The sequence below is a fragment of the Elephantulus edwardii genome, unplaced genomic scaffold (genome assembly GCF_000299155.1).
Source record: "Elephantulus edwardii isolate Elephantulus edwardi_28Jun2011 unplaced genomic scaffold, EleEdw1.0 scaffold00186, whole genome shotgun sequence".
Taxonomy (NCBI): Eukaryota; Metazoa; Chordata; class Mammalia; order Macroscelidea; family Macroscelididae; genus Elephantulus; species Elephantulus edwardii.
Window position 1 is genome coordinate 763,594 of NW_006399936.1, and position 7,269 is coordinate 770,862.

The window sequence follows — 7,269 nt, forward strand, 5'->3', positions numbered from 1 at the left end:
TTGCCTACTTAGAGTAGATTTCGTCTGAAAGTGATTACATCATATTTTAATTCACCAAGGAGATGACAATCTCATAAATGCCAAACTAGAGAATCATAGGTATGCAAGATGACACATAATTTTCTCCATCACATTCCTAAAGACAGAAACCATATAAAACAATGCAAACTGGCTTTGCCTAGAACTCTTTGGGGGAAGGTTGAAAATAATACATATTCCATGTTTATAAAAAAAAAACACCACAACAACCCTACGAGCCTGTGCCCTGTGCCAAAAAATATCTTCTAAGAACTTCCACATATCCTCATGATTCCTTAAATTCTTAACTATTGTGCTTCTCAATTCCATTACTCCTGCCTAGTTATTATCTCTGCTTCATCTCACTCCCCAGCTAGTATCCTCGCATTTTGGATTAAGTCTATCTTTAGGGATAGACTTGCTAGTACTCTTTGAAGCTGTCCACTATTAATTTTGGATCTACAGGACTCTACAGCTATGGGTACTCATATCACTCTACGCAATACCTATAGTGAATGTCTCACCATCTGCTCAATTGAACACTTAAGAAAGATCCATACTTTCCTACTTTTTGAATGCCTTGCTCTTTGGGGGAATGAAAGGTCTTTGACCCACATGAAAAAGAGAAAAAGGAGGCTGAATCTAGATTTTGTTTTATGGGGATGAAGAATAAGAAAGAAATGGACCATCATGATCTTTCTGCGTGTGCTCCTCTATGACTTAACTTGGAGAAGATGATTAAGTATAAGAAAGAGACTCATGAAAATGAGTTTATGCCTAGAGAAATCATATAATATTTTCTTCCCAACAGTCTGACAGAGGTATTTGCGAGGGGAGTAGAAGAGCATTATGTTAAAACTTTTTTTAACAGCTCACTCGCAGGTCAGACCCCTCCAGTACTAATCACATGACTCGACTCTGGTCAATCTGAAACCCACCATTCATTCATCAACACCATGTTTTTTTCTCAGCCCCTTTTCATGCTGTTCCATCAAGCACATCTTGCCTGTTTTGTGGTTTTTTTATTCTTAAAAATTCCATGTTATTTATTCATCAGTAAAGTGTAAATATTTGAAATCTTGCCCGTTTTTATTGAAATCAAGCTTATCCTTCAAAGCTCAGCTCATATATCATAACCTTCAGGAAGTTACACTCCAGTCTCAAAAGCCAAATAAATAGAAAGGTCTTCTCTTCCCACTAGAACTCTTTAGAACCTGAATTCTATTATGGTCATTTCCATATTATTTCATGGATTACTGCAAAGCTCTATCCCAAATGGGAATATTTGATGCTTTACATTTTATGAAAGTTTTTAATCTTTATAATGCAACATGCAAAATAATCTATGACATTTTTTGGGATAAAATACTCAATAAAAATATGCTGCTACAGATGATGATGGTGGTGGTGGTGGTGCCAGGTGCTGGAGAAAGAACACTGATGGTCTTTATTCTCACGGTTCTGAGTAGACCTCTTTTTTTAAAAAAAAACATTTGGGGCTGTTTATTTCTATTGGTTTTTATTCAACCACTCATATTCATTTTGTACTACAATATTAATTATAATTAATGCATTAATTATGAAATCTGATCAATGCTCTATTGTATATTGTCTTTCCCATCACCCAATTTAAGAAGAGTCTTTTTATTGGGATCTCTGGTGGCCAAGTTCATAGGCAGCTTCATAGATAACCCAAAAGCCACCTCTCTCTAGCCTTTGAACCTACCAGTGGCTCTGAAGGAGAAATATGGGCAATCTCTTCTTGTGTAATTTACAATCTTGGAAACCCACTGAATGGCCGTGAGTTGGTTTTGACTTGACAACAAAGAGTTTATCTATTAGCTTGGATCTATAATCCGTAGGCACTAGTAGTCAAGAAAGCAAAAGATGCATTGCATTAGGGAAATCTGCTGTCAAGGGCCTCTCTCCAAGGTGTTAAGGAGCAATGATGTCAGGTTTGTTTGTTGTTGTTTTTTTATCAGTTTAAAGACTGTGGCACATTTGATTTAGCCCACGATCTTTTTAGTTACTTGATGTATCTGAAAGCTGTACAATGACTAAGGATGACAGAAGAAGAATCAACACCTTTGAGTAGTAGTGTTGGAGAAGAGTACTGAAAATTCCACGAACTGACAAAATACAACCACAGTGCTCCTAGGAAGCAATGATGGTGAAGTTTATCTCACCTCTTTTGGGCATGTTGTTAGAAGGGGGCAGCCCTTGGAAAAGGACATCATGCTTGGGTTATGGAGGGTCAGCAAGAGAGAGAAGGATCCTCAATAAGATGGACACAGTAATCAGCAATGGACACAATATATAATAGATTATGAGAATGGCATAGGATAGGATAAAGTTCAGATTCGTCGTTTATAGGGCCGTTATGAGTCATAGTCAACTCTATGGCGCCTAACAACTTCTTCCTTTCCCTTGTAACCATTCAAAAATGATTCTGTGTGTAAATATTTTCTTACCTTTTTATAAGAATGGTTTCTTACAATAATTGTCCTTTTGTAACTGACTTCTGTCATTCAGCATCACTTCTTCTAGATTCATCTGTGTTTTACAGTGTATTAATTCTTTAGGGGAGTTCTGGTGGTACAGTCTACAGTGAGTCATCATACTACCTGACAGACCACTTTCTCTGACAAATGTGGAAACTTCAAATTCAAATCCACTAGTGCCTCCACAGGAGAAAGAAAAGTCATCTCCTCTCATCTAATTTATTGCTTTGAAAACCCAATGCACGGTCAGCTATGAATCTGTTCTCACTCAATGGCAGAGTTTTCTTATCTGAGGCTTCTTTTCTTTTCCTTTCATTAAAAGTTGGTGATTACTTTTCCCATCTCTTTGAAGAAAGATGATGAGACTTGAATTGAGACTGCATTCTATCTGTAGATTGCTTTTGATAGTTTGACATTTCACAATGTTAGGTCTTCCGATCCATGAACATGGTCTACTTTCTCATACATCGGTCTCTTTGGGTTTCTTGTAGTAGTAGTATTTTTCCTATAACCAACATAAATTTATTCTCTCAGGAGAATAAATAACCTCTAGGAAGTTAGAAATCTCAATTCAGATTATCAGTTTAAGGGAAAGGCTTTCTCCCTGTTAGCTCTGGTGGAAAGTTCTTTTCTCTTTTCAGCATCTATAGTCTTGACATCTCATAGAAACCTTCATGTCTTTGCATCAATCCTCCTCTAGAACTATGAGGTCTTTAGTGCAGGGACACAGGTCTAAAACCAAGTCACACGCTGGTGAAATCTAATCAGGCCCCATACATAAAACCCAGAATTGTTCAGTAAGCTTGTTGTTAGACTACGGTGAGGACCAAGAAAATCTTCTTCTCCTACTCTTCCTCCTCTTCCTCATTATTATTATTATAGAGGTATTTTATAGTTTTCTTTGCATGTGATTAAATTTAATTCCAAATATTTCATGTATTGGGGTGGCTACCATGGACTACCAAGCGAATAGGTCTGTCCTGGAGAGGGTGAAATCAGGCTGCTCTTTGAAGGCAAGGAATTTGAAGCTCCGTCTGACATACTTTGGGCATGTGGCCAAGAAAGACCAGTCCTTGAAGAAGGACATCATGCTTGGAAGCATAGAGAGACAGCACAGGAGAGGAAGACCCTGGATGAGATGGATTGGCATAGTAACTGGGGTAATGCAGGTAGGTGTATCAGAGACAATGAGACTGGCTCAGGATAGGACAGGGTTCAGAGCTATTGTACATTGGGTTGCTATGAATCACAGGTGACTTGATGGCACATAAAAACAACACTGCATATGATTGACACTGCTTTCCTTCTTTCCTTTTCAAAATTATCTTGGCTACTGTAGAAGAATCTGTGTATGCTGGTCTTGTACACTGCCACTTTGCTGAATCAATCATTTAGAACCAGTAGTTTTCTTGCCGAGTCTCTAGGATTTTCTAGATATAGAATCATATCATCTGCAAATAGGTATTTCTTCCTACTTTTTCCCTGTGATTCTCATTTCCATTAATCTTATCCTGTCCCTTCCTATGTTCTGGACTTCACCATTGGGAAAATGAAGTTATTTTCATCTTGTGTAGTTTATTATTTTAAGGAGTAATTCCCGGTGGTGGTGTTCACCATTTAGACCTATCTATTGTTTAAAAGGTGAGTTTTGTTCCAAAAGGTGACTAAGTGCCAGTCTTGAGTATTATACCAGTCTCTACTCAGCTGGTAGTTTGTATGTTTCAAGTTGTTCCACAATTTCCCCAACTCCCTCTGGGATCTTTTACAATGATCTCTTTCAGTGGTCTGCTGGGCACCATCTTGCTCTTTTGGTCTTGGGGTTATGGAAGTTGAAATTCATGGCACCACACTGTTTTATCTATGGGACTGTCATCACCTAGTCCCTTAACAATAGGGGCAATCATAAATGAAGATAAGTAAAATCCAGTGAGGAGACTGGTTCTCAATGACAAGTTGTTCATTCTACTTTTCCTATTCATATAACATGCTGAGCCCTTTTGTTGGAATCAATAAAATTTCCAAATGATACAAATTAAGTTGCTCTCAAATTTTAGATAGTATTAATACCCAAGGGTGCTCTGGTAGCAAGAAGCTGCACTGCAATCCCAAAGGCACTTGGTTTGAGGCCACCAGGTAGGTGCTCCATGGGAGAAAAATGTCCAATCTTCTTCCATGTGATTAACCAACTCAAAACCTGTGGGAGGGCCAGCTATGGGCTAGTTCCGACTCTACGGTACACAACAACAACATATCCAAAAGTTCCTGGAGGTCACGGATACACAGATTTATCTCTCTTTCCTCTCAAGCTGTCTAACAGCTAATCTGTGACCTTCTCAAGAGACTGCAAACAGGGGAAACATGAGAAAAATCCTTAGGTTTGCTGTTTCTTAATCTCTGGTCCTTGAGATGGTGGAGCTGTGACCGGTATTTCTGAGATGGTGTCAGCCCTTATGCTGGATCCTATTTGTTGCTCCAGGAAAACCAAATTGCTTCTAAGTTCTTCTGTTTTCTCAAAGCACAATACTTGTATTATCTGACCCTTTGCCTCTTCATTCCAAGAGTTTAAAACCACAGCAGCAGACACAGAAAAGTAGTTTCCTCTCTCCACTTCATAACACACTTTTATTGAAGATTACTTGGGGAAGAGTCTCACGTGATCTCTAAAAGTATATGTTTTCATTGAGGTAACCACCCCACCCCCCAGCAGCATGATAAACTGTAAGTGAATTTCTTTGGCTTATAGACTTTTCTGATCATTAAATTCTGCATTGTTCAATAGCTAGAGATTATTCCCAGTTGCCCTGGGTATAGTTAGTGTAGTGCTCTTTTTTTCAGAAGACACCTATGCAAAAGCCTTCAGAAGCAACTTAGAAGAAATTCAGACCTATCACTTAAATATATGTTGAACTATATGTCTCGCAGGTACTTGAACTGATAATGGAGAAAAAGTAAAGGCCATAACTTGTACCAAGAATAATGGGACACAGAGGCTTTGTCGTAGGTTTTTTAAAAGGTATTGCTCAGCAGTTTCCAAAGCAATAATATTAGAGACCAGCTGCGAGCACATGAACTACCATGGCTGCTTCGTATAGATGTTCAACTTCCTCACCTCAGATTCTAATTCAACAGTTCCTGGTCCTACTTGGAAATCACACATTAAATTTACGTGATCTTGAAAAACCTTAATTTTTCAGATTGGCTAGGGCTTTACCCTTAACAATAGACAGCTTTAATCTTTGAAATCCCAGTCCTTCCTTTCAGTGAGGGAGTTCTGGTGACTTTATCTGCAGCGAGTTGCACTCCCCGTTTTTCCCCCAGGCAGCACATTCTCAGGAGAAAGATGCGCAGCCTCCCTAAGAGCCCATGAAAACCCACTGAAGGGTCAGCTCTGTCACTTCCACCTTGAAGGCAAAGAGATGCTTTGGTTTGGGGTTTTTCTTTCAACAGCTAATCCACCTCATCACTTTAGGTATCATGACTACAAAGAACACTGGCTCTCAGTCAAAGGTTGATTTTGTTGTTCAGAGGACATTCAGCAATGTCTGCAAAAGACTCTGGTTGTCACACAGAAGGTTGTTGTTATTTAGTGGGTTAGAGGCTGGGTACACTGCAAAATATCCTACATTGCTCAGAACAGTAAGGGCAGTTCCTAGCAACAAAATTGTCTGGACAATATGTCATTAGTATCAGGACTGCTTGCTGCAGAGTGTCAAGGACTGCAGCCTTCAATATGGATTGAGGCTCAATGTCAAGAAGACAAAGATTCTCACCACCGGACCAATTGGCAGCATCAGGATGGATGGTGAAGAGATTGAGATCATTCAACAGCTTTAGTTTGCTTGGCTCCACAGTCAACACTCTTGACACCAGCAGCCAGGAAATTAAAAGATGTATTGCGATGGGAAAGTCTGACCTCTCCAAAGTACTGAAGAGCAGTGGTGTCTCTCTGGAGACTAAGGTGTGTCTGATACAGGCCATGGTCTTTGCAATCACTTGTTATGCATCAGAGAGTTGGACAATGACTAGGGAGGATAGGAGAATTGATGCCTTTGAGCTGTGGTGCTGGAGAAGAGTATTGAGGGTACCAAGGGCTGCTAAAAAAAACAAACAGATTCATCCTGGACAGGGTTAAACTGGTCTGCTCCTTGGAGGCAAGGATTCTGAGGCTTTGTCTGACATACTTTGGACATGTTGTAAGGAGGGACTGGTCCTTGGAGAGGTGACATCATGCTTGGGAGGGTGGAGGGACAGCGCAGGAGAGGAAGACACTGAGGTGGATTGATTCAGTGACTAGGGTAATCGGGATGGGCGTACCAGAGACAGTGAGATCAGCACAGGACAGAGCAGAGTTTAAGGCTGTTGTCCATAGGGTCACTATGAGTCACAAGCGACTCGATGGCACATAACAACAACAACCAAGACTGTGAAGCCCAAACAGAGTTCAAAAGAGTGAACCAAGTGGATACTAGAGAAACAAGTTCCTGCCAGATACTGTCTCAGAAATTAAGAAAGTCAACTTTGAGGTGCAGACTCACATATGAATCTGGTTATACCTCTACATCTTTGAGGTTTTAGTTCACAGAGACCAAGAAATATGGTACTATAAACAACAAAATTCACAAACTCCCTACAATCATCTTTCAAGAAATTTCAAAGGGGGGAAAATGAGAATTATAGATTAAAACTTAAAAGACAAATCAAGACGTTACAAAGTATGGATCTTGATGTGGATGTCAATTCTTTTAAAAAC